Consider the following 27,725-nt stretch of genomic DNA (forward strand, 5'->3'; position numbering starts at 1 on the left):
TTTTAGTTAGTTTCTTAATTTTTACAATTTTCTTATTTTAGATTCCAATAATTTAGTTTTCAATCCATTAGATTCCCATTTATTTATTTATTTATTTATTTATTTATTTTAGTTTTATTAGTTTCTTTATTTTTACAGTTTTCTAATTTTCGTGTGCAGTTTCAATCCATTAGATTTCCATTTATGTATGTATGCTGGTTCTAGATCAGAGGAAAAGAGGGCATTTTATCCTGAATAATGGTCCTGACAGACTGCTTTTCTTCCCAGGGAGTGCAGTCATGGCCACTGAAGCGTGCCGTGTTCACCCCCTCGTCGTCTGGCACTTGCTCCCTCCTTCCTTCTAGAGGAAACAGAGTAAAGAAGGGAAGTGAGTGATTTATAGCGCATTCAGATGTGTCATCACATTTTTGGGGAGTATTTACCTTTTTTTTTTGTTTTTCTACTGATGGTTGTAGCAGAATCCCCCCACCTCCTCTCATCATAATTGTTGTAATTTTCATCAGCATTACCACAAGAGATGATGATTATCTTCATCTGTGTTACAAATAAGCCGGATGGTGTGAGTTACTGGTATCAATCACGCCGTAGAGGAACTGACAAGTTCGTTTAAGGCGGATGAGCAATTGTTCCAGCTTTGCTGATGCTAAATGCTACTCTGACTGACGCATTGCACATCGCCAGCTCATCTACGACTCTTTGGATAAATGTTGTTGTCTCTTGCTGATTCCTAAATTTGCTTAAAGTGATAGTTCACCCAGAAATGAAGGCTCTGTCATCATATATTCACCCTCGTGTCATTCTAAACCTGTGTGATATTTTTCCTCCGCCAGGCGGGATGTTCATACTGCCGTTTTTTGTACAATGAAAGTGAATGGTGACTAGGAGCTGTCAAGCTCAAAAATGAACAAAAAGGCTCCATCATAACAGTAATCCATACAGTTTGTGTGCGGTACTGTATTGCTACTCTTAAAGCAGATGATAGCTTTGTATGAGGATCTGAAAGATCTGCCACTATTCTATAGTGGTTGATTCTTATTTTAGACTACTTGAATATGCACAGCGTAATGTACATATCTAAAATATTCATAACCTAGAGCATTATAATTGGTTATGGTACAAGAATCAATTAGATTTGGCCTCATTGACATCAAATCTGATGTGGCATGTTTTGACACACCTTATTTGCATATAAGCAAATATCCGTGAGATTTGATTCGTTTTTTCCACTCACGCAAGGCGTAATATATGAAAGATTTGAAATTTAGCACGAGCAGAATTAGATTTAATTTGAATAAGCTTTTTTCAGTTTTCATTGTATTTTATTTTATATTTTTTTAGTTTTGTTTATTTATTTGTCTTATTTTTGTATGTTTTATTTATTTTGTTTTTCTATGTAGCTTTATTTAATTTTTGATTTTAGTCATTTTAGTATGTATTTAAAACTTTTTCGTCTAATATATTCCTTTTTTCTGCTTTCTTCTAATTAATTTTAGTTTAATCGTAATTAAAAGTAACTGATCATATGGTGCTTTTATAGAAAATAGAGAAGATAGAAAGTATTTTATTTCAGATTTTTGATTTGAGTAATTTTAGTACTTCAACTTATTTCATTCAGTTGCCAAATATTTATATTTTCAGTTTTCATGTTAATTATTTTAATTTAGTATTAATTTTCAGTTTTGCATGTATTTGTTTGTTTGTTTTATTTTTGTTAGCTTTTCAGCTTTGTTTTATATTAGTAATTTTAGTAATTTTAGTACTTCAGCGTATTTCATTTAGTTGGCATATTTTTATTTTATTTTCAGTTTTGCATTTATTTATTTGGTGGTTTTATTTTTGTTATTATATATATATATATATATATATATATATATATATATATTATATTTTTTTTTTTTTTTTTCAGATAATTTATTTTTAGTTATTTTATTTTTGTTAGTTTTTTATTTTATTTATTTTATTTTTTAGCTTTATATTATTTTAGATTTTTGATTTTGGTCATTTTAGTACTTTAACTTATATAATTTAGTTGCCAAATATTAATATTTTCATGTTTATTTATTTAATATTTTAGTTTTACATCTAGTTATTTGTTTTTTTTTTTTTTTTTTGTTTTTTATTACATTTTTCCTTTTAGCTTTATTTTATTTCAGATTTTTGCTCTTCATTTTAGTACTTCAACTTATTTAATTTAGTTGCCAAAGCAATCACATTTTTGTGTAAAATGTACATTTATTTTTCAGCTTTCTTCCAATTAACAAAAACATATTTGTATTTGTATTCATTTTAGTTTAATTTTATTTATTTAGTTAGTTATTTACCAATAACTAAACTGTGCATGAGTCATATGCTACTTAGATTTTTTTTTCCATTAATCCGCAAAAGGAATTACTTTATTTTAGATTTTTAATTTTAGTAATTTTAGTATTTCAACTTATTTAATTTAGTTACCAAAGCAATCACATTTTTATTTTGTTTTATTTATTATTATTTTATATATATATTTATATTTATATTAATTTTTCAGTGTTCTAGTTTAATTTTAGTTAAGAGTAACTAAACTGTGCATGAGCCATATGCTTTTTTGCATGATATTTTGTCATATTTCCACACAAGAAAGAAAGTCAGGTCAAAAGTTTTCTAATGTTTGGTAAACTATACATTTACATTCTCAATCTCATTCTTTCTCATCTCAATTTCCAATACTGAAAGCATCCAAATTGGTTTCATATCAGAATGTAAGAGCAACACCTACTAAACCGCTTGCAATGATCTACCATCAAGCTTGCGTTGCATTTACATAAGATTTGCGAGCGCAAACATTTATCTGACACTTAACACATTTGATTCAGCCGAACAGCATTACTTGTGTTACATTGTAGTGTGTAGATTTTGCTTCTTGGCACAACATCAGCACGTCTCGACTTAACTCAGCCATCAACTCTACAGATACCTGTATGAGCGCTCTGCTTTTAGCTGATATCCTAAATCCTCTTAAGAAAATCGAGTTGCGGCGTCGCTTTTGCGCATACGCAGAATTCTCTCATCCGGAGGTGCCAACTTTCTGACTTCATGCAATACCTTGATTGAGCGTGTGGAGGGACTCACTCCAGTGTTTGTTGTTCTGTGTCAATTGTGCGGTTACAGAAGCTTACATGCTCTAGGAGCCGCTAATCTCTCGGACTACGGCACTGATCAGCTTCCACCGCAGCGGGAAGTCTGGATCCAGAGACTTCGTGCTAGTAGATCAAGGACAGGTCTTAGAGGCGGTTATAGTTATGCTTTAAAGGTATAGTTCGGCCAAAAATGAAAATGAGCTCTCAAGCCATCTTAGGTGTACAGGATATGACGTTTTCTTTCAGACGAATATAATCATAATCATATAAGTTATATTAAAAAACATCCAGGCTCTTCCAAGCTTTATAATGGCAGTGAATGGCTGTTGAGACTTTGAAGTCCAATAAAGTGCATCCATCCATCATAAAAAGAGCTCCACAGCTACGAGGGGTTAAAGGAGAAGTCCACTTCCAAAACAAAGATTCACATAGACGAGCATTTGGCATTAAAAAGTATTTAATTGTATTATTTTTATTAAAATAACCGATCGTTACGCTAGATAAGACCCTTCTTTCTCGGCTGGGATCGTTACAACCGCATTTGGGATTGTTTGAAACCGCAAAAATCGGGGCACCATATCAGTTCATTATATGGAGAAAAATCCTGAAATGTTTTCCTCAAAAAACATAATTTCTTCACGACTGAAGAAAGAAAGACATGAACATCTTGGATGACAAGGGGGTGAGGACATTATTTGTAAATTGTTGTTCTGGAAGTGGACTTCTTTAATAAAGGCCTTCTGAAGCAAATCAAAAAGAAAAAAGGATATAAAACACACTTGTACTTTTATTACAGAGTTTGCTGCGATAAACATAAACACTAGCCTGTTGCTAGCATGCCGCACGCATCTTTCCACTCTGTTGCCCTGATCAATAGCCTCATTTTCTTCAGGTCTTGCTTTGCACTACTGAAGGTTAAGAGGTCTGGAATGGTATTGATCAGGGTATTCACACACCATCTGTCAAGGCCATTAACATGATGATATGTCATTAGAAAAAGCCACTTTTTATGCTGATTTTGAATCACTTTTGTAAGGATGTGCTAAAGGAGGGTTTTTTTATTCTTAACTGATTGTATTTCAGTATAAAGATGATGTTGCTTTTGGTTTACACTAACGCTGTTAACCTTCAGTTGGCATCTAGCTGTAGTGGCTTCGAACTAGTGCTATTTTGAGATGATAATTTATGCATACACTAATGAGTACAGATGCTTTTCAGAAAAAGCATGTTTTTTCAAAAATGTCTCAAGGCTGCATTTATTTTATTAAAAATACAGTATGTTTTGTTTTTTTAATTATATGTAGTGTATATACATACAGTTGAAGTCAAAAGTTTACATACACCTTGCAGAATCTGCAAAATGTTAATTATTTTACCAAAATAAGAAGGATTATACAACATGCATGTTATTTTTTATTTAGTACTGACCTGAAAGAGATATATTTCACATGAAAGACGTTTACATATAGTCCACAAGATAAAATAATATTTGAATTTATAAAAATGACCCCACAAATTCTTTGGTTTTTCAGCATTTTTGTGCATTTGAACACTTTCCAATAATAATAATAATAAATAATTTTGAGATCCATCTTTTCACACTGTTAAAGACTGAGGGACTCATATGCAACTATTACAGAAGGTTCAAATGCTCACTGATGCTTCAGAAGGAAAAAACGATGCATTAAGAGCCAGGGTGTGAAAACTTTTGAACAGAATGAAGATGTGTACATTTTTCTTATTTTGCCTAAATTTCATATTTTTCAGAAGCTACATAAGATACTTAAATGTTTCCCAGAAGACAAAATAAGTCAAATTTACCCTGATCTTAAAATTCCAAATGTTTTCACCCCCCCAGCTCTTAATGCATCGTGCTTTCTTCTGAAGCAGCAGCGAGTGTTTGAACCTTCTGTAATATATAAATTAAATTTTCATTTTCTCTTGTGGACTATATGTAAACATGTTTTATGTGGTACTAAATAAAAATAGCATGCATTTTGTATGATTCCACTTATTTTGGTAAAATAATTAACATTTTGCAGATTCTGCAAGGTGTATGTAAACTTTTGACTTCAACTGTATATGATATAATTTAAATTCTGGAAAGCTAATTTATAGTTAGCTTTTTACTCCTAAAAACACACAATACAATAATATATAACAAGAATAATAAAACATTTTCACTCTTTTTTTTAAATAATTTTTTGAGAATTGCAGTTTGATTGGACAATACATTCAAAAAAATATTCTATTTACCAGTGAGATTTACAGTTTAGAATCAATATTTTTTAATATTACAGTTGTTTTTATTTAGATGATTTTAATAGTAAAATAAACTATTTTAATAGTTGAATACAGTTTCAGTCATATCAGTATTCAATTTAATATATGTCTTATTTTAATCAGTATCATGTTTTAACACTGAAAGTGGGAGAAGGCTAAAATAATGTCTTTACCTGAAAGGCATAATAAAAATAATTGCTCTTTATATTACAACAGCCTGCCCTTATGGTTTTACGCACACACACACACACACAAACACACTTGCAGATCTACAAACTGACATGTAATTAGCAAACCAGAGCACTTCTAGTTACCAGTTAGGACAGCATGTTTTATAGTCTATTAATTACAATTACTACAGCCTTAATATAATAAATCTGAATATAGATTAATTAGAATCTCAAATCCGCACAGTGTGAATGTGATTGGACCAAATTGAAACCTCTGGGGTGCTTTCCTGTAATTCCTTTTTAATATTCTTTAATGATCAGCATGCTATATCAGTGCTTTAACAGCCCAATGTGAAAAAAAAAAAAAAATAATGATATCAATTTCGCTCAAGAAAGCAGAAAAGTGGAAAATTACCCACAATTTCACTTATTCCTGATAAGTCACGCTCTAGTGCGAGTTTCCAACTTAGTTATACTTTTTAGGGACAAAAAAGTAGAAAAATGTACTTAATACACATTACAGGTTTTTGCTGAATGACTTATCGGTAAGTCTTTCATCAAAATGAAAAAAACTTGCTCCATCTCTGAAATTACTTCACTTTTTGGCTGACATCAGTGAGCCCTCAGGGTTTTTTTTTTCCTGTCTTAACCATCTGTCTCCATTCTAGAATATAAACGCCCACTTTTTATGATCCAATCCATAGTGATGGATGATATAGTCCCGCCCAACTTTTTTTTCTCATTGACTGTCCAGTTTCACTCCGAAATAGATCAGATTAAGAAAGTAAAATGTGCACGTCTAAGATTTATTATACACTAATTGAAAAAATACAGCAAAAACAATGATTGTTAAAATTATTCGAATTTTTGAAAAAACGTCTATTTGTAATTTATTCTTGTCGAAGCAAAGCTGAATTTTTAGCAGCCATTAGAAGAAGAATTTTTTATTATTATCAGTGCTAAAAACTTAGTTTTCTGCATAATATTTTTAATGGACACTGTTTTTTTTTTTTTTTTAGGATTCTTTGTTGAATAAAGAATTCCAAAGAACACTATTCATTGAAAGAATTTGCTGATAATTTACTAACCCCTATGTCACCCAAGATGTTCATGTCTTTCTTTCTTCAGAAATGAGGAAAACATTCCAGGATTTTCTCCATATAGTGGACTTCAGTGGGAGCCAACGGGTTAAAGGTCCAAATTGTAGTTTTAATGCAGTTTCAAAGGGCTCTACACGATCCCAGTTGAGGAGTAACGGTTTTATCTAGCAAAACAATCTGTCATTTTCTAAAAAAAAAAAAAAATCTATACTTTTTAATCACAAATGCTCATTTTGCACTAGCTTGACTTCACACATTATGTAATTGACCCTTTGCAAAAACCCGCTCTCCTTAGTTACTGTTGCTATGTCCGACAAACAATGCCAATTTCAGACTACACATCATGTTCTCATGCAGTGAAAAATACATCACAGATCAAAAAGGAAACTGACAACACATTTACAGACAAGACAGAGCAGGTCACTTTTGGTATGAAACAAGGTCTCAGCTTTAAAACGTTGTTTTTAAGAAATTCAAGCTGTAAATACCACTGTGTGGCTCTTTAAAGGAGAGCTCCACTTCCGGAACAACAATCTGAAAGAAAGACATGAACATCATGGATGACAAGGGGGTGAGTGCATTATATGTGAATCTTTGTTTTGGAAGTGGACTTCTCAATTAATGTGCCATGACAGATCATTGTATTGCTGTGTCTTTTCTTCTTTACGCACGAAAAAACATAAATAAACATCAGAACATATTTAAACCGCAGAAAGAGGTCAATAAACACAATATTTCAAATTTAAGTCCACCGAAGTTAATCTACTATTTAAGTCCACCAAAGTTAATCGACTCTCCTGTCTGATTTGCTTGTCGGACAGAATGGCGGATTCGGCACTATGATTGGTCAGATCGCCTGTAAATCAAGCTGCTCGCGAAGGGTCAATTACGTTGGAAAGCTCACGCTTAGTTGGTTCTTCATCAAGGTATTTCAGTTCAAAAAGGTAGGGTAGGGCGAAAAACTCCATCTCACTTTCTCCTCCAACTTTAAAATCGTCCGACATTGTTGTTTTACCTTTTTTTGTAAAGTGCGTTTGACTTTCTTTGCACTTTACACTGGGTCGGTACTTCCGCCTACATCACACATGACTTTTCCAATGTGATTACGTAATGCGTGAAGTCCAGCTAGTGCAAGATGAGCATTTGTGGTTAAAAAGTATATATATTTGTATTTTTTTTACAAAATGACTAATAGTTTTGCTACGTAAGACCCTTATTCCTCAGCTGGGATTGTGTAGAGCTCTTTGAAGCTGCATTGAAACTGTAATTTGGACCTTCAACCCGTTCATCCCCATTTAAATCCACTATATGGAGAAAAATCCTGGAATGTTTTCCTCAAAAACCTTCATTTCTTCTCGACTGAAGAAAGAAAGACATGAACATCTTGGATGAGTAAATTATTAGGTTTTTATTCTGAAAGTGAACTAATCCTTTAAGTAAAAAAGGAAGCATAGACTTAACATACTTTTTCCTCATTGAATATGCAGTGTCAGTCAGATTAAAAAGTAAAATGCACAAATTTTATAAAAAAAAATAGCATTAAAGAGCATATATATAAAATGAAGTCAAGATAGCCTGTGAGCAAAAATATGATTTATGGTTGGCCTTACTTCTCTCTCAATCTCACTCTCTCTTCTCTACCTTTACATGATGCCTCATTATGTCTCCCGTAGGGTCATCGTTATTTTTCCTCGTTGTGGGACCCTGTTCAGACACAGATAGATTTACCATTCAAAGAAGACAAATGGACCAGACAACCTTGCTGGTTTCAGCTATACTGTAGAGGTGCAGAGCTGCATTCGTTTCCAGTGTGTCCGAAGGCCATTTGCATTTATGTTTTTTTCTTTCTTCGTCAAGGCTGATGCATCTTTCCCTTACGGGTTTGAATCAAAGCTGAGTTACACTTTAGGGACTAAAAGATGGGTCTAGGTTCCACTGAACACCAAAGAGTGAAGGAAAGAGAAGGAAAACAAGACAACAGAGGTGATCAAACAAGTTGACCATAGTGCAACAGAATTGCGCTGCTGCATTTGCACTCTCACAATCGCTGTTGGTGTTTTGATCTACGCACAGCAGCAGTTTAAAGATAAAAGGGCTCCAAAGTGGAGTGCGTCGAAACCAGCCTCGGGAGCGTGATGGGAAACATATTTATAGATTGTCGGGTCAGGGTTGATGCTGCCGGTAGCAGGCAAAGGATGTGTGGGCAGGGAAGGTGGATTGTGGGATACAGGCTGACACTTTGTGGTTCACAAAATTCACTGCATATTTGTTTGATTCTGCTAGCATGGATCAGATGTGTGTGTTTTATTCAGAGTTGGTGTTAAAGGGGTCGTTTCATCTGATCTTTGCAGATAAAGAAGTTGTATGCTTGAAAAAAAGGCTACTGTAGCTTTAAGAACTCAAATATATTTCCCAGTTCAAAATACGCGTATATTTCATTTTTCCTGTTGAGGTCTACAGTACTTACATAGAAACCTACAGTAGTCAACATTTGAAGTGGATCAAAAAAGTTCATCAAAGCTGTCCTAAGACAAGAATGGGTATTGTTTTGGTCTTAGGACAACTTTGATGAAAGGTTTTGATCCACTTCAAATGTTGACTACTATATACAAAGTAGCCAGAAAGAAATACGTCAGATGGATTTAGAGGCTTTTGCATCTGAACTCTTCATATATACTTTTTATTTTTTATATATTTATTTATGCGTATGTGTTAACCTAACTTTTTGTATATTTATATATTTTCGTGCATATATATGTTAACATTTAGTGTTCATTTTTAAGTGTGTTTTTAATATTTTGTGTGTGTGTGTACATACATACATATATATATATATATATATATATATATATATATATATATACATGAAATATATACTTTTATTTTTAGATAACTTTTTATATTTTTATATACTTTTTATATACTATTTATATATTTTCGTGCATATATGTGTTAACTATATTTTTAATATATTTATATATTTTCATTTATGTTCATTTTTAAGTGTGTTTTTAATATTTTGTGCACACACACACACACACATAAATTATTTGACTATATATAGTTAAATTGAACTATATATATATATATATATATATATATGAAATATATACTTTTATTTTTAATATATTTATATATTTTTGTGCATATATATGTTAACATTTAGTCTTCATTTTTAAGTGTGTTTGTAATATTTTTGTGTGTGTGTATATATATATATATATATATATATATATATATAGATATATATGAAATATATACTTCTATTTTTTATATAGCTTTTTTATATTTTTATATACTTTTTATATACTATTTATATATTTTGTGCATATATGTGTTAACTTTATTTTTATATATTTATATATTTTCATTTATGTTAATTTTTAAGTGTGTTTTTAATATATATATATATATATATATATATATATATATATATATATGAAATATATACTTTTATTTTTTAGATATTTATATATTTTTGTTTACATACACTCACACACATATATATATGTGTGTGTGTGTGTGTGAATTATGTGGTTTTATTTTTTTAGATATTTATATTTTTTGTGCCTGTATATGTTAACTTTATTTTTTATATTTATATATTTTTGTGCACGTATTAACTTTATTTTTTATATATTTTAATATTTTCGTGCATATATTTGTTAACTTTTAGTGTTCATTTTTAAGTGGTTTTTATATTATAGATAGATAGATGTGTGTGTGTGTGTGTGTGTGTATGTGTGTACTTTTTATAGTTTTATATAGTTTTGTATATACAAATTTCCCCCTTAAGTATATTTAACTTTTAGTATATTTTTTATTGTTTATTTGTTAGTGTTTATTGTATATATAAAAGATCATCTAGCTATTTGGGTGTTCCTTTTTTGTCCGCAACATCCTTGTCTAATGTATGCACGTTTGAATATGTATGTCAGCTATACTAATTATAGCTAGCATATATTTTCCTCCTGCCTGGAAGACATGTGGCTACTTTTCATGAGGTGAGAAAAAGTAAAAAGACGATCTAGAGCCCTGTCAAGGGAGACTGCTGATAGGACTGTGACGCTCGTGATGGTGATCATGAGTCTAAGCATTAGCAGGAGCTTGAACATGTTGTCACTTTTTTAGCATCAGTATTGCAAGAACATATGAAGCGAGGTCTGGAGTCGATCAAACAAACGCATCAAACAAGAGTTGCACATAATGACATCACGTCAATTTTCTGAGAGAATGTGGACAGTTATTGGAAAAAGGCATGAAATCAAAGTCTCTAACTGACTAAAATCTGATCCGTTTTGCAGCTCTCACATATTTACGGTGAAAGAGATAGTTTGATTGACACGTTTAGAGGTTAGAGTCTGAAATAATATCTCATATCTGCTAAAAAGAACTGCTATAATCCAATACACCCTGGATCATACAAGTTGCATCATGCCATCAAGTCAGATCAAAGCTTGTCGGTTTGAGAAAGTCCTTGCTAGTTTCGTTTAATATGCATTAGATGGTCAATGAATGGATTGTGGGTTGTTTTTTGGTTTCATTAATATGAGGAACCGCTCTCTGAAGACCGCAGAGAGTTGCAGCGCTTATGGGAGATTCAGTCAAGGCCTCGTAATGCTTATCTGTGCATCTCTCGTCTTTTTATCTCCATATTATTAGTCTCAGTCTCTCTCTGTATTATATAAGACTTCCTGAAAAGCATCTAGTGTAGCTCATGACACGCCTCCTCATTTTCTGGGACAGGAGGAGCGGAGCATTAGTGCAGATGAGTACATATTGTACTGCACTTTAGACAGAGGAAGCCCACATATACGCAGAAGAGCATTATGCTTAGTTTTCTTTATATTTGTTTGCATGATAGCAGATGTGAATGTGTGTGTGCGTGCTTGTGTGTGTTTGGAGTCCGATTTGTGCTCACGCTTGACTGCCTGTAATTTATATTGATCTAAGGATGTTAAATATAATAATTATATTGATCATATTGATGTGCAGCCAGTTTGAGTTTGTTTGAACACGCACTGCTGCTGGGTCTAAAACTACAATAATTCATTTTGAGTGGTTACATTTGATGAAAATTATGGTTTGCTTGGCTAGCTTGAATACAAAGCGTAGTTTGCCTAAAAAAAGTAAATAAATGAATAAAATTCTGTCATTATTTGGATTTCTTAGCAACGCTAAAAATTGTTTTTATTTTAAACTAGTGTAACATGTTTGGTTATGAGACGTGTGGAAAAACATCAGCATTTGGTGTCACATCAAACCTTCCCTAATGTGCTGTTTTTAATTAAAATGCATGAATGCTTAAGAATTAAAGGTAAACAGAGACTGACTACAAATTAAAAATCTTATTATGGCTTTTCAGGAGCTTTTATCATACCTTTTTGGTGTTTTTTTTTTTTGGACTGAACAATAAAAAGCTTTGTGCTTCATACTTTAGCATTTTTATTTCCAAAGCAGTAGTTAGTAGGGCTTGTTGAACAGATTAAATCAACACATGGAAAAACAAAAATGAGTAAAATATTTTGTAAAATTTCCTTTAATGGTAAATGTATGCCTGCAGTTCTGCACCAATATCAATATTTTTCAGAATTAGGCTCTGTCTACAGGCTCTGCAATTGTAGGCTATTTGTTAGCAATTTGTTTGATTGTTTGATGAGAAAGTGATGAAATATAGTTGCAATAAACGCGTTATGAATGCAAACAACTGTAGCAGCAGGACTGTTTTCTGCTGCGCTGAACTGGGGAAGAGCTAATGTTTGGTTGACCAATCAGCGGAAAGGGGTGTTTTTTTATACCGCCCACATGCAGAGATCAAAATTCAAGTTGTTTATTCATTTTCTAGGCCTGGACGTAAAAATGGAGAATTGAGCATAATTCTTGTCTTTTCTTTTTTAAAAAAAAAAAAAAAAATTGAAAAATGGAAAAAGGAACTGCTTTCTTATTATCTGTTTTTAATATAAAAAAAAAAAAAAAAAGAATGATCGGAAGATACCCTGATTGTGGGAGCTCCGAAAATTATGGAAGCCCGTTTCCGAATATTAAAAATGAAAAAAAACAAGGTTATTGCAACTTTTTATCTCACAGTTCTGTCTTTTTTTCTCAGAATTGTGTGATATAAACTTGCAAATTGCGAGAAATAAATTCAGAATTGTGCGATTAAAAACTGTCAATTCTGACTTTTTTTCTTGCAGTTCTGACATTTTTTCTCAGAATTGCGTGATATAAACTCGAAATTGCGAGATAAAAACTCACAATTCTGACTTTTTTTTCCTCAGAATTGTGATATAAAAGCGTAGAACTGCAAGAAAAACTAACTTTTTTCTTCTAACTTTTTTATCAGAATTATTATATGAACTAATATGAATCTAATTGCGAGTTAAAAACTCACAATTCTGACTTTTTTCTCAGAATTGTGATATAAACTTGCAATTGCAAGAAATAAATTCAGAATTGCAAGATAAAAACTGTCAATTCTGACTTTTTTTCTTGCAATTCTGACGTTTTTTCTCAGAATTGCGTGATATAAACTTAAAATTGAGTTATAAAGTGAGAATTGTGAAATAAACAATTGCGTGATATAAACTCGAAGTTGCGAGATAAAAACTCACAATTCTGACTTTTTTCTCAAAATTGTGATATAAACTCGCAATTGCCAGTTATAAAGACAGAGTTGCGAGATAAACTCACAGTTGTAAGAAATAAACTCGAAATTGCGAGATAAAAACTCACAATTCTGACGTTTTTCACATAATTGTGTGATATAAACTCACAGTTGCCAGTTATAAAGTCAAAAATTGCAAGATAAACACAATTGTGAGAAATAAAGTCAGAATTGCGAACTGGCAATTATGACTTTTTTTTTCTCGCAATTCTAACATTTTTCACAGAAATGCATGATATAAACTCGCAATTGCGGGTTATAAAGTCAGAATTGTGAGTAATACATTTAGCAAGATAAAAACTCGCAATTCTGACTGTTTTTCTTGCAATTCTTTCTTTTTTTCTCACAATTCTGACTGTTTTCTCGAAATTGCAAGATGAAAACTCACAATTCTGACTTTTTTCACAGAATTGTTTGATATAAACTTACAATTGTGAGTTATAAAGTCAGAATTGCGAGATACAAACTGGCAATTCTGACAGTTTTTCTTGCAATTCTGACATTTTTCTTAGAATTGCATGATATAAACTTTTTTCAAAGAAATGTGTGACATCAACTTGCAATTGCGGGTTATAAAGTCAGAATTGTGAGAATAACTCAGTTGTGAGAAATAAATTTAGAATCGCAAGATAAAAACTCACAATTCTTATATTTTCTTGCAATTCTTTCTTTTTTTTCTCACAATTCTGACTGTTTTCTCTGAACTGCGTGATATAAACTCCAAATTGTGAGTTATAAAGTGAGAGTTGCAAGATAAACAATAGCAAGAAATAAAGTCAGAATTGCGGACTGGCAATTCTAACTTTTTTTTCTCGCAATTCTGACTGTTTTCTCTGAATTGCGTGATATAAACTCAGTTGTGACAGCTGAAGTCAGAATTGTGAGGTAAAAACTACTTTTTTTTACAATTCTGTTTTGCAAAATTTTGAGTTTTTCTCAAAATTGCATGACATAAACTCAAAATTGCAAGATAAAAACTCACAATTCTGACGTTTTTCTCAAAATCGCGTGATATAAACTCAAAATTGTGAGATAAAAACTCACAATTCTGATGTTTTTCAGAGAATTGTGTGATATAAACTTACAATTGTGAGTTCTAAAGTCAGAATTGCGAGATAAAAACTGGCGATTCTGACAGTTTTTCTTACAATTGCGTGATATAAACTTTTTATAAACACAATTCGAAATTTTTCACAGAAATGCGTGATATAAACTCACAGTTGCGGGTTATAAAGTCAGAATTGTGAGATTAACTCAATTGTGAGAAATAAATTTAGAATAAATTTCTGACTGTTTTTCTTGCAATTCTTTCTTTTTTTCTCACAATTCTGAATTGTGTGATATAAACTCAGTTGTGACAGCTAAAGTCAGAATTGTGAGGTAAAAAGTTTTTTTGCAATTCTGAGGAAAAAGTGTGAGTTTAAACGAGATTTGATTGATTGATTAATTGTGGATTTGGTAAATAATAACAGAATAATTAATTTTGGTGAACTGTCCCTTTAAATTACTATAGCATCAGGTCAGCATATTCTGTTTCCCGAAATACCTCTTTGTAAACTAAAGTAAGACCACACTATCCACTTACCAAAACCACTTAGACATGAGAAAGGTGAGGATCAAACAGAAATGCTTCGGCTTGTTTGGCAGCGGTGGCGTCTGAGTCATCTCCTCTGCTCACGAAACTGTGAACATTTTCTAGCCGCTCATTATGAAAGAGTCCAAGTGGGGATTTCTTACATTAATGTCTATATTAAGCACATCCATTATTTGGAACGGCGTGAAGTTAGTCAGAAGAAAACAGGTTGGCCTCTAGCTTAATACGTTTGCAAACAAAAGCTTCGTCCTCCCGCGGTTCCCTTTTTGAACATTTGGAGCCGGAAAAAAGCGACAGGATCCAAGTGGTTTGTAATTGTAACGTGGCGGTTCTTCTCTTTTGTGTGCGCAGGGCGAAGCCAGCTAGCGAAACCGAGCGTGAAGATGTCCAGAAACTGCTGGCACTGTGGAAGACTTGGCAGGTGAGTGTACAGGAACAGGTTGTGAGGAACACACTTTGGCTGATTGGAGATCAGGCACCGAGCCCCGTCTGAAGATGGGATCTTATGTGACATACACGAGCTGATGGAGGAACTGTCTCGTTGGAGAGGAAGATAGATGAGATCAAACAGGACTGAATTACAATTAGTCCGTGTGGCTGGCGTTTATTCATTTCCCAGACAAACTTCAGGCTTCATTGTCAAGCTAATCGTTATATATTATAGTTTAATCATCTCATACATTTGCTACAGCACATTTTGATTTAAGATGAACTTTTTCTACTCAGCTCTGATTTTTCCTTTACCAGTCGTGTGCTGAAATCAACAAAAACAGACTAGTTATGACTGTAGTTTTCTGAAGCTCTGCCGTTTTCACCAGCGTAATTTCAGACTGTAATCAGCAGAGAAATTGCTCGCATCATGTGGAATTGTTTTTGTGAAATATATACGCGGATTTTCCGATGCAATAGTTTGTGGGCCTTGCAGAACAGAGCAAATCAACAACACATGAAAAAAAAAAAAGTTTGAAAAAAAAAATATTTTTGAAAAGATGCTCAACCTTTAATGATAAATATATGTAATTCTGCATTCATGTTAAATATTTTCTTTAAAATTACTATTATATTTTATTTAACATATGGTTTATATTTCTTATGAATAAAAATACATATACATTTACACTGTCCACAAAAATAGAAAAATAACATTTCTACACACCCAAAATAAAATAAAATAAAATAAAATAAAATAAAATAAAATAAAATGTTTCTTGTACTGGCTTTTAAAATAATAAAATGACATGTATTAACATTTCTACACACCCAGTAAAATAAAATAAAATAAAATAAAATAAAATAAAATAAAATAAAATAAAATAAAATAAAATAAAATAAAATAAAATAAAATAAAATAAAATAAAATAAAATAAAATAAAATAAAATATTTCTTCTAATGGCAGCTAAAAATTCAGCTTTGCCACATGAATAAATACATTTTTTTAATATAATATAATAAGATCTATTCATCAAAGAATGAAAAAACATGTATAAAGATTTTCTCACACACATAAAATAAAATAAAATAAAATAAAATAAAATAAAATAAAATAAAATAAAATAAAATAAAATAAAATAAAATAAAATAAATAACTATATATAAAATAATAAAATGACATGTATTAACATTTCTACACACCCAAAATAAAATAAAATGTTTCTTCTACTGGCAGCTAAAAATTCAGCTTTGCCACATGAATAATTTTTTTTTTTTTTTAATATAATACAATAAGATCTATTCATCAAAGAATGAAAAATACATGTATAATGATTTTCACATAAAATAAAATAAAATAAAATAAAAAACTATAATATAATATATAATAAATAATATGTATATAAAATAAAAAATATTTTATTTTTTTTTTTTGTTTTGTTTTGTTTTGTTTTGTTTGTATATTTGCACCACTAAAATCTCATTTCTCAGAAAATACCACATAACAGTTGAATGTTGTTTTAAACCTTTTGTAGAAAAAAAAAGCTTATTAAGAAGAAATATCCTTCTATTTCAGTTCAAGTCAATGCAGAGTTATGAAAAAAATACATTTCAACTATTAATGAAGAGCTCAACCATTTTGTAGAGCCTCAAATTAAAAATTAAAACTTTAGGGTCTGCAAGTAGGATAAATGGACTGAATAGAGAAAAGAGCATAAATCGATATACTTTTGGGCCGTAGATGGGCGTACAGTACCTGCATCATCAATCCAGACGTGCAGATAGTTTTTCTGTATCATTCCTCCAACGGACCTCATATTATTCACACTCATATTCACTGTAACAGTCTGTAAGCTTTTATTTTTTTCTGTGGATGGGGGAGCGGTTGGTGAGTTATGGGTCTGTCCTAAACGTACCCCGGCTGTGTCGCTCCCCTGAGAGGGGAGCCTGGGTCAGCTGATTAAAAAGATAATGAGTTGAAGTGATAGATTTATGTTTTTTTCTGCAATATGTGGCCTTTTGCTGTCTCCCGTAGGAGGCGGTAACTGTATAAATAACAGATGGTGACATTGGAAGGCAACTGCTCCCTCGCCTTAGTTGTCTCAGCCTTTTCTGTCGCTTTGTTAAATTAAACACCGCAGCGATTAGGCCCACAACATCCAAAGCATCAAACACACAACGCTGCCTCCTTCAGAAAGGCCGTCCTGACTCATGCACATCGACATTTGATCAGGACAAATGTTATTGAAGGAATGACTGTGTGAGTGTGATCATGCCGCAGGAGCTTTGGTTTGATTACAGATTGTACTGAACCATGCAAATTGTGCTGAGAAGTTATGAAGTAGTGTAAATATAACAGGAAATGAAAATGGAAATTCAGATATTGCGTTTTTGTTTTGTTTTTTGCAAATATTTTAATTTCTAAAGTCAATGTTTTGGGATACTAATACACAGAAACCTTTTTTATATAAACTTTTGTTTTGAAACAATTTAATTGCTATTAAATTTCTCAAATAATGGCAATAAAAAAAGCAAGTAATGCATTTTTTTCTTCTTCAAATAATTACATTTATAAAATCACTGTTTAGGGATACAAATACATTGCAACATTTTTTATGTAAACTTTTATGTTTAAACAATTCAGTTCTTATTGAATTTCACAAGTAATGGCAATAAAAAAGGCAAGTAATGCATTTTTTCTTCTTCTTCAAATAATTAAATTTCTGAAATCATTGTTTTAGGATACAAATACACTGACAACATTTTTTATGTAAACTTTTATTTTTAAACAGTTTAATTCCTATTGAATTTCACAAATAATGGCAATTAATGTCAATAAAATGGCAAGTAACACATTGAATTTAAAAATGATCATAAATTAATTTATTTGTACGTCTTTTTTATTTATTTTTTTGTCCTTTTTTAAAGTTGCACACTGAAAAAAATGGTGTGCTAAACATTTTCGCTCAGAAATTGCTATTGAATTTTACAAATAATTACTAAAAAAGACAAGTAACACACTGAATAATAATAATAATAATAGTAAAAACAGTAATAATAAAACGTAAATTTATTTATAAGTTTACATTTTCTTTTATTTATAATACTTATTTGGTCTTTTTGCACACTCAAAGTATACCAAAAATATTTTATTCAGATTTTTTTTTTTTTTTATTAAATAATCAAATTTCTGAAGTCATTGTTTTGTCATACAAATACACTGAAAACATTTTTTCAACATCACAAACAATGGCAATAAATGTCAATAAAAATGGCAAGCAATACATTGAATTTAAAAATAATCATAAATTAATTTATTAATTTTCACTTTTAATCATTTTCACTCAGAAATTGCTATTGGATTTCACAAATAATTACTAAAAAGGCCAGTAACACACTGAACAATAATAATAAATTAATTAATTAATAAATAAATAATAATAATAATAATAATAATAATAATAAAACTTAAATTTATGTATAGATTTAAATTTTCATTAGTCATAAGTTGTTGTTTTTTTTTTTTTTTTTGTTGTTGTTGTTGTTGGGCATTAAAAAAAAAGTTTCATTCACTTTTTTTCTTTTAACCAAATGAAATTTATATATATATATCAAATTGTTTTATTTGTAAGGCTTTTTTGGTCTTTTTTGTGTTATTTTTGAGAGTTGCACTGAAAAAAAATATGTGTACAAAAACTCACTAATAATTCATAAATTGCTATTGAATTTTTACAAATAGTTACAAACAAACAAACAAACCAAATAAATAAATGTAAAAATACCAAGCAACACATAAGTAGAAATAAAGATTTCTGGAGTAAGTTCACTTTTAAAACGTACTCCAAATGCTTTTTAGTTACCACTTATAAATAAATAAATAAATAAATAAATAAATACATAAATAAATAAATAAATAAATAGATAGATCTGGAGGAACTTTTCTTGTAAAACGTAGGTCACATATTTTTTTGTTAAAACTTCCAAAATAAGTGTATTATTAGGTTTTTTTTATGTTTTTCAAGTCATTTTTGAAAATTGTACACTTAAAAAATTATGTACAAAAATCTGAAAGTAGAAAAAAAAAAATTTTCTTGTAAAATGTACAAAAATAATCTATTTTAGTTGCAACTTCAAAAAAAAAAACTTTTTTGACTGTTTTATTCATGTCTTTTTTTAAAGTTATGCACTGAAAAAAGTGTAAAAGAAATTGCTAGTACATTTCACAAATTATGAAGAAACAATAACTAACACACTGCATTTAATGTGAAAATTTGAAATAGAAAGAATGAGATAGTATTTTCTTGTAAAACATATTTCACAAAATTTGCTTTACTTATAACTTTGGGGAAAATTGTATGTATGCATTTATTTATTTATGTATTCTTTCTACAGCCCCTAGGTTTTGAAAAGTATGAAGAACACATGATAATTTTCATTTTTGGGTCACTATCATATCATGTGTTTGTTGTTGTCGGGACACTATGTAGAGCAAAGTACAAAGCTGCCAGTAAATAAGACTTTCTTACCTAGGGACCCAAAGTCCGGAAGCCTGTTGAGGACACACAGATGTGCAGTTTTCAGTGGTGAAGCTCAGCGGTGGCAGATTGTGTAGAAGCGGTTTGGTTTTTCTCATGCAGGAGTTTGTTCTGCAAACCTGATCTGTTCAAAGGCGGATCTGCTGAGAGGAGACTGATTTGAGATCAGAGCAGAAAGCAACCCTGGATGCTGGGTTTAACGTGGGGAGCACAGTGTGTGCCTGCACCTGCAGCTAAATTATCTGTTATTAATTCAACAAATGTAGTGTAACATGAGAATGGCTTGTCTCTGAAGCCCTGCAGGGATTTCGCCTGCTATCTGCATCTCCTGCTGCCGCTGGGTTTTGCTGCTACATTTACAGAGCTCTTGCTTTTGATGCAGTAGAAAAGACATACTTTAAGATCAGACATCCAGTCTTTAATCCCTTCCTTAATTTTTAATTCTTTGCTCTGTTATTGTTGCCGTACATTGTACAGACACTATTATTCAGATACTTCTTTTCTTTTTAATTTTTTTTTTTATTATTATTTTTTCCCTTTGTGTAAAGTGAGAAGTCTCACTCTCTTTTGTAGCTCACAAATCTTTTTATATAACTTTATGGAAAAAAAAAAAAAACAAAAAAAAAAAAAAAAAAAAACATGTTTTGATCGTTTGACTTTAAGGCATTTTCACATATTATATTATATTATATTATATTATATTATATTATATTATATTATATTATATTATATTATATTATATTATATTATATTATATTATCCTTTAAAGTAAAAACTAACTCTAAGAATAATAAAACTATGTTGAGTACATATAAAATGCTACAATTTAATACTACAACTACTACTACTACTAATACCATCATCTAAGAGAGAGACTAGTAGTAGTAGTAGTAGTAGTAGTATATTTATTATATGTGTATTTTAATTACATAAACTATATATTGAACATGTTTGCATATATTACAAAATATTACAAAATATTTAAATACTAAAATATATTATAAAGTTGTATTAATATACTACTACAAATAATAATAATAATTATAATAATAATAATAATTATTATTATTATAATTTTATTATTATTATTATTAATAATATTGTTATTATTGTTATTATTATTATTGTGTGTATTTTAATATTGTCTCTTATTATATATTTAATATATTTAATATTATCAGAAAAAAAAAATATGGGAAACTATATATTAAACACTTACATGACATTTACATTACAAGATATTTCAGTACTATAATATTTTAATAATAACAACAATAACATAATCACATCATCTAAGAGAGAGATTATTATTATTATTATTATTATTATTAATTATTATTGTATGTCTTTTAGTAGTTATTATACATTTAATATGTAATATATTTAATAATAATAGAAAATAGAAATGTAGAAAACTATATATTTCAATACTATAATATTCCATAATAATAATAATTATTATTATTATTATTATATGTGTTTTAATATTGTCTCTTGTTATATTTAATATATTATATATTTAATATATTTAATACTAGTAGAAAATAGAAATACAGAAAACTATATATTGAACACAGAATATTTTAATATTTTAATATTCCATAATATTCCAATAATAATAATAATAATAATATAATATTAATTATAATTGTGTTTTAATATTGTCTTTTATATATTTAATAAAAAATAGAAAACTATATATTGAACACATGGTATTTCAGTACTCTAATATTCCATAATATTGCAATAATAATTAATAATAATAATAATAATAATGCTGTTGTTGTTTTGTTATTTATTATTACGTGTGTATTTTAATATTGCCTTTTTATATAGTTAATATCTTATATAAACTAGAAATATAACAAAATAATAAAGTTTTTAAAGTTAATAATAATAATAATAATAATAATAATAATAATGTTGTTATTTATTATTATTATTATTGTTATTATTATCTGTGTATTTTAATATTGTTGTCTTATATATTTAATATTTATCTAATATAAACTAGAAATATAACAAAATAATACAAACGTTTTTAAAGTTAATAATAAGAGTAAGAATAAGAATTCTTAGTATTGATGGTATACATTGTGCAATATTAGTATATCAGTGCTTGGTTATTGTAAATAACAACAATTAATTTGCAATAATTTGTGACATCATTATTGTGACATTAATTGTGTTTATCATTGCTAAGAAAAATTTAATTATCACCTTTTGTAGTATTTATGCCTCATTTATTTATTTATTTGATGCAAACTTTGCTGATAACACTAAATTAGATTCCGTTGATGTCTAGTGACTGGTGAGAAAATTGAGACAATATTGTTGCTTGTTGCAGGTTGACATGCCAGTCTGTTGTGTGAACATTTAGTGCGCTCTGCACATTTCTGCCACGTTTCTGTGGTGTGAACACATGGTGCTGGTGACTTATTTCGATACATGCAAACTCTGGACTGTATATATGTATAACCGATACAAGTAATAATTTGTTTTGAATCGTCAGTACATGCTGAGATGTTGGTATAACACAAATTTTTGTGATTTGCTCACAGACGTGAACATGTTTGATACAGACGGCCTGCGTGGGGACTGACTGAAGAGCCTCAGAATTGGCTCTTGACTTTATGATCCTGAAAGAGGTATCCGTCCTTCCACACCCACTTGACAACCTTGGAGCGAGACAAGGAACAAAGACAAACGATGCTAACAACAGTACGCTCGCAGAAACACTCCAGGCAGGCGATTATTATATTGAAAGCCGCAAAACAGCTTGTTGGGATGACGTAAAACACTTTGGGTGATACGGTTTGGTTGTAGGCGTCTTTGGAAACCAATAGCTTTTGGCTTTTCATGAATTCCCTTAAGTGCCGTCCAGGCAACTTTCTTCCTGATGAGCTCTGACGCTCTACAGCTGTGCCTCGCGACGTGCCACCAGACGTGGCCTGTACCTCCGAGCCATGTGTTGGCGGTCGGCCGCCGTCCTTGGTGCCGAACAGACGCAGCTGTGAAAGAAACATCGGTCGCGTACGCACAGATGTCTTCACAGATGAGCTGAAACTTCATCATACATCAATACTTCCTCAATAAGACAACCTTCCTCCAAAGGCTGCTGATATACACACACACAGGCAGCTAGGGCTGTCAAGATTTTTCGATTGGAGTACTCGATTTTAAACGTGTTGTAATTCCTTAAATAATCATTAGCGACTGCGCTACAGACAACATATGAGATTTCTTCGCAAAGCAGCGTCCGAATGCACGTACGATGCTCTGTAGACATTGACTGTAGGGGCAGATCTCCTCCGCGGTGTCCGTTCTCGACCCGATCGATGCGGCATCTGTGTGTCAGACACAATTCTGCCTAATTACACTAATACATCAAAGCAGGTGGCAGCGATGCTGGAGATAACGTCACGTCTGTATGTACACGTGAGGAGATTATCTGCGGTAACGATTTCTTGTCATGTTTGCTGTGTTTTTGATGGGGGATATGTGGATCCGAATGTGTAATTGTTTTAGAAATAGAGAGAGAGAGGGATGTCAAAGTGGGAGACTGTATCCCATGATGCATTGTGCTCGTCTTGAATGGCTGTTTTCAGTGGGGCTACTGGAAGCGATGGAAAATGTGGTTGTAATAGTCAAGGTTGCTTTACACAAGCACTTTATACACGTTTTTGGGCTATTTTTTTTATGTAGGATCCTATGAAATCCATTAATGTTTTTTTCACAATTCATCTTTTTTCATATTTTATTTTTTCTAAACTCTTAGAATTAGCATTACGATCTGCAAAATGTTAATTTTTTTACCAAAATGAGAGGGATCATACAAAATGCATGTTATTTTTTATTTAGTACCGACCTGAATAAGATATTTCACATAAAAGATGTTTTCATACGGTCCACAAGAAAAAATAATAGTTGAATTTATAAAAAATGACCCCATTCAAAAGTTTACATACACTTGATTCTTAATACTGTGTTGTTAAATGAATGATCCACAGATGTTTTTTGTTTGTTTGGTTGTTTGTTTTGTTTGTTTGTTTGGTGAGTTAGTTGTTCATGAGTCCCTTGTTTGTTCTGAACACTGTTTGCTGTTCTTCAGAAAAATCCTTCAGGTCCCACAAATTCTTTGGTTTTTCAGTATTTTTGTGTGTTTGAACCCTTTCCAACAATGACTGTATGATTTTGAGACAACTGAGGGACTCATATGCAACTATTACAGAAGGGTCAAATGCTCACTGTTGCTTCAGAAGTAAAAACAATGCATTAAGAGACGGGGGTGAAAACTTTTGGAATGTTCAAAATGTTTACATTTTTCTTATTTTGTCTAAATATCATATTTGTTTCATTTAGTACTACCCTTTAGAGGTACAGGAAATACATACATGTTTCCCAGAAGACAAAATAAGTTAAATTTACCCTGATTTTCTAATTCCAAAAGTTTTAATGCATCATTTTTACTTCTGAAGCATCAGTGAGCATTTGAACCTTCTGTAATAGTTGCATATGAGTCCCTCAGTTGTCCTCAACGTGAAAAGATGGATCTCAAAATCATACAGTCATTGTTGGAAATGGTTCAACTACACAGAAATGCTGAACAACCAAAGAATCTGTGCAATCCAAAGGATTTTTCTAAAGAACAGTGGTCCGATAATGTTGTGTATCCTTACTTAATTTTATTTTACTTAGAAATATGACGCCTTGTGGAAGTGAAATGGGTTTTTTCATGTGAATTCTGAAGCATCTCTTCATGATGGTTTATTTGGAGTAAATAACCATACTCAATTGAATCAAAATGTGAAATAGCCATATTTTGTCATATGTAACTCTACTAACCAGGCCTCTGTTCGGATATATAAGTATGTGTGAGCTTGCAGTTTCAGGACCACTGGTCCACAGCGCGGTCCGGGTGCAACAGCGCAGTCTGAAGAGGCGAGTCAGAATTTGCACGGCTCATTTGTCTGGAGAATGTGTTGCCTCGGGCCAGGCCTCGCACCCCCACCCACACCCCTCTCCATCCTCCGAGCGGCCCATGGAAATAATTTAGCCTGGATTGTTTCGTGAATGTGGTGCCCTGCGGATGCATTGGTCAGCCACTCATGGGTAACTGCACATGTCTACTCCCAGCCTGCTGTTCACATGTAGGTCAAAGGGTCAGGATTGATTCACACCGTATCACGTAAGTGTGTGACCTATTGCAGAATACAGCATTATAATAATGGTGTAGTCGAATGGCAACAATGCTGGGGTTGGAGGGTTAGTGCTGTTTTTTTTTTGTTTTTTTTGGTAGGTAGACTATGTAATCTGAATGAACTATAAACTTATTAAAAAATTACTATAATGTAAAACTGCTTTATTTATTTATTTAAATGACAAATATATCAAAACCATAAAGTATAACTAAAACAATATATATATATATATATATATATATATATTATAAATTATTTTTTATATTTTTATATATTTTTATAATTTTATTAATTATTTTTAATAAATTATTTATTTATTTAAATGTACATGAATGATAAATATTTACTCAATAAATTATAATCATTAAAACAATATGTTTTTTAAATTATTATTTTAAGTTAATTTTAGTATTTAAGTTCATTAAAAGTATTGCAGACTTTCTAAAATCTTTAAAAATAATTTACACAACATTTTAGCCAAAAACCAAATCCCAGACATTTTAGGCAATTTAGAAATCCAGACCGGATGCTTTTTTAAGGTCATAAAAAGAGGACTTATAACGTGAAAAATTTATATTGCAGTAAAAATATATAAACTTCAAATTAAAATAATATAAATTAATAATATAATATAAATAATATAAATTATTTTTTTCCATAGTATTTATTTATTTATTTATTTATATGTAAATAAATGATAAATATAAATATTTATTTAATAAATTCTAATACATTAAAACAATATATTTTTAAATAATTATTTTAGGTTAATATCCTAATTATTGCAGAGTATCTAAAATCTTTAAAAATAACTTACTCAATACTTTTAGCCAAATCCTGGACATTTCTGGCAATTTAAAAACCTCGACCGGATGTTTTTAAGGTTATAAAAAGAGCACTTATGGTCACCCTAGGTAACATGAATAATTTATATTGCGGTAAATATATATAAACTTAAATTAAAAAATATAAATGTACTTTAATTTGAAAAATGTTGAAAGGTTTTAAGATAATTTAGTTTTCACAGAATAAGTAAATGTTAATTTTTTTTTTTTTCTTAGTGTTTTTTTTTTTTAATAATTATTTTTTAAATAAATTATGTATTTATTTATTTAAATGTAAATAAATGCTAAATATATAAAGAATTAAAACAATATTTGTTCAATCATTATTTTAGGTTAAGTTAAACTTAAAATAATATACATATACCTCAATTTCTTGAAAAAAAAAAATCAACTTTATCCAGTGTATTTTAAAAACACAATCTTTGAACGCAAAGCTTAATACCACAAGCATTTCCCATCTCAAGTAAACGTGTCTTGTTTTAAGGATATTTAAATATGTTTTTACTAAAAAACAAGACCATAATGAGATGCATCCACCAAAGCCACAATTATTCAGATGGCTAGTTAACTGCTCCCATAAATGGGTCCGCTGGAGTTACTTTAGATTTACTCCCGGAGCAATGTCTCCCCGCAGACCTGCCCTTTGTATAATCACGATAATTCCTGCAAATGGATGAACGTCTGTGCAAATCAAGCCCTCCACCAGCCAATTTACATGAATGAACTTTTAGGGAGCGTTTTACATAAGAGCGGCTTACATCATACAATCCCGCTGCGTGCGAGCCGTTTCTCTTTCGCGCTCCGTTCTACTTTATTGCTCTGACAAGCACAGAAATTCATCCCCAAAATACCCCTCAGCCATTTCAGCTTCGCAAAACGCTGACAGTATCGTCTTTTAAAAAATCCCCCAACCGTCAACAGCAAAAGACCGTGCGGCATTTGTGCCGTATCTGTTTATTTAATGTATTTCAATCACCGGTCATTGGACATTTCGCTAAAATAAGGGGCGAAATATCCACTAGGGGTTTTGAATATGAATAGAAATGGATAAATTGCCACAGGACACTGAGCTTTGTCTGTTTGTTGGATTGGCAGAGAGAAGATTGCTTCTCTTATTGACATTTTAATCAAGTCTAGTGAAGAGATGCTTTCAGGGCGTCTTATTGTGAAGACATTAACAATGCAAAACTCGTTCGGTGTCAGGAATAGAGTGAGTTCGGATAGGAAAATCCAAGACTGTCTCAATTAAACGGTGGATTTCTATTCAGAGTGTCTTTTTCCTGCGTTAGATTCACGCCGAGTCACCGTTTCATGTCAAGATGTATTTTAAGACTAATTAAAAATGAAGGTTTCGGTGTTGATTGAGATGATTTTCTTCACAATTTGTCTCCATCATGCCTGTGTAGCGAAGGCGCCTCCTTGCAAGGGTTGGCATGGCAACCAAGGACAGGAAGTAAATCAGTGCCAGCTGAAAAAGCGGTCACCAAGGAGACGTCGAGCAGAAACTTTGCGCGGCGCCCGTTGAAATGAGTGGGAGGGATATATCTGGCGCCGGGGAAGGGGGCGTGGCTCGTCGTAAGGGGGCGTGTCCGGGGAAGTGATGTATTTGCGGAGATGCTAATTTGAAGATGGAGCTCATTTGCATAAACAGTGCGGTTTGTGAAAAGAGTTCTGGAATACAGAAGATGCCAGATGGCCACTTGTTACTTTGGAAGTGCCTGTTCTGTTGCAGAATTACGATGCTTCAGTTTAACTCGTGCGGAATGGAAAATGGGAACTTAATTCAA

At 31.2% G+C, this 27,725-nt stretch overlaps 1 protein-coding gene across 5 annotated transcripts in view; it reads left to right on the plus strand.

The window, feature by feature from the left end:
* The window catches only part of lrrc4ca (leucine rich repeat containing 4C, genome duplicate a), a 283,862-nt gene that overhangs the window by 241,887 nt on the left and 14,250 nt on the right, over positions 1-27,725 (plus strand). For 4 of the 5 annotated variants that reach the window (XM_051099845.1, XM_051099848.1, XM_051099847.1 and 1 more), the window contains one exon: positions 15,279-15,348. The gene's annotated coding sequence lies outside the window, so the exon portion shown is untranslated. Of the gene's footprint in view, positions 1-267; positions 368-15,278; positions 15,349-27,725 lie in introns of all 5 variants that reach the window. The other variant, XM_051099846.1, reaches the window with a different exon arrangement.

Source organism: Labeo rohita, chromosome 25, assembly GCF_022985175.1.
Source record: "Labeo rohita strain BAU-BD-2019 chromosome 25, IGBB_LRoh.1.0, whole genome shotgun sequence".
NCBI lineage: Eukaryota > Metazoa > Chordata > Actinopteri > Cypriniformes > Cyprinidae > Labeo > Labeo rohita.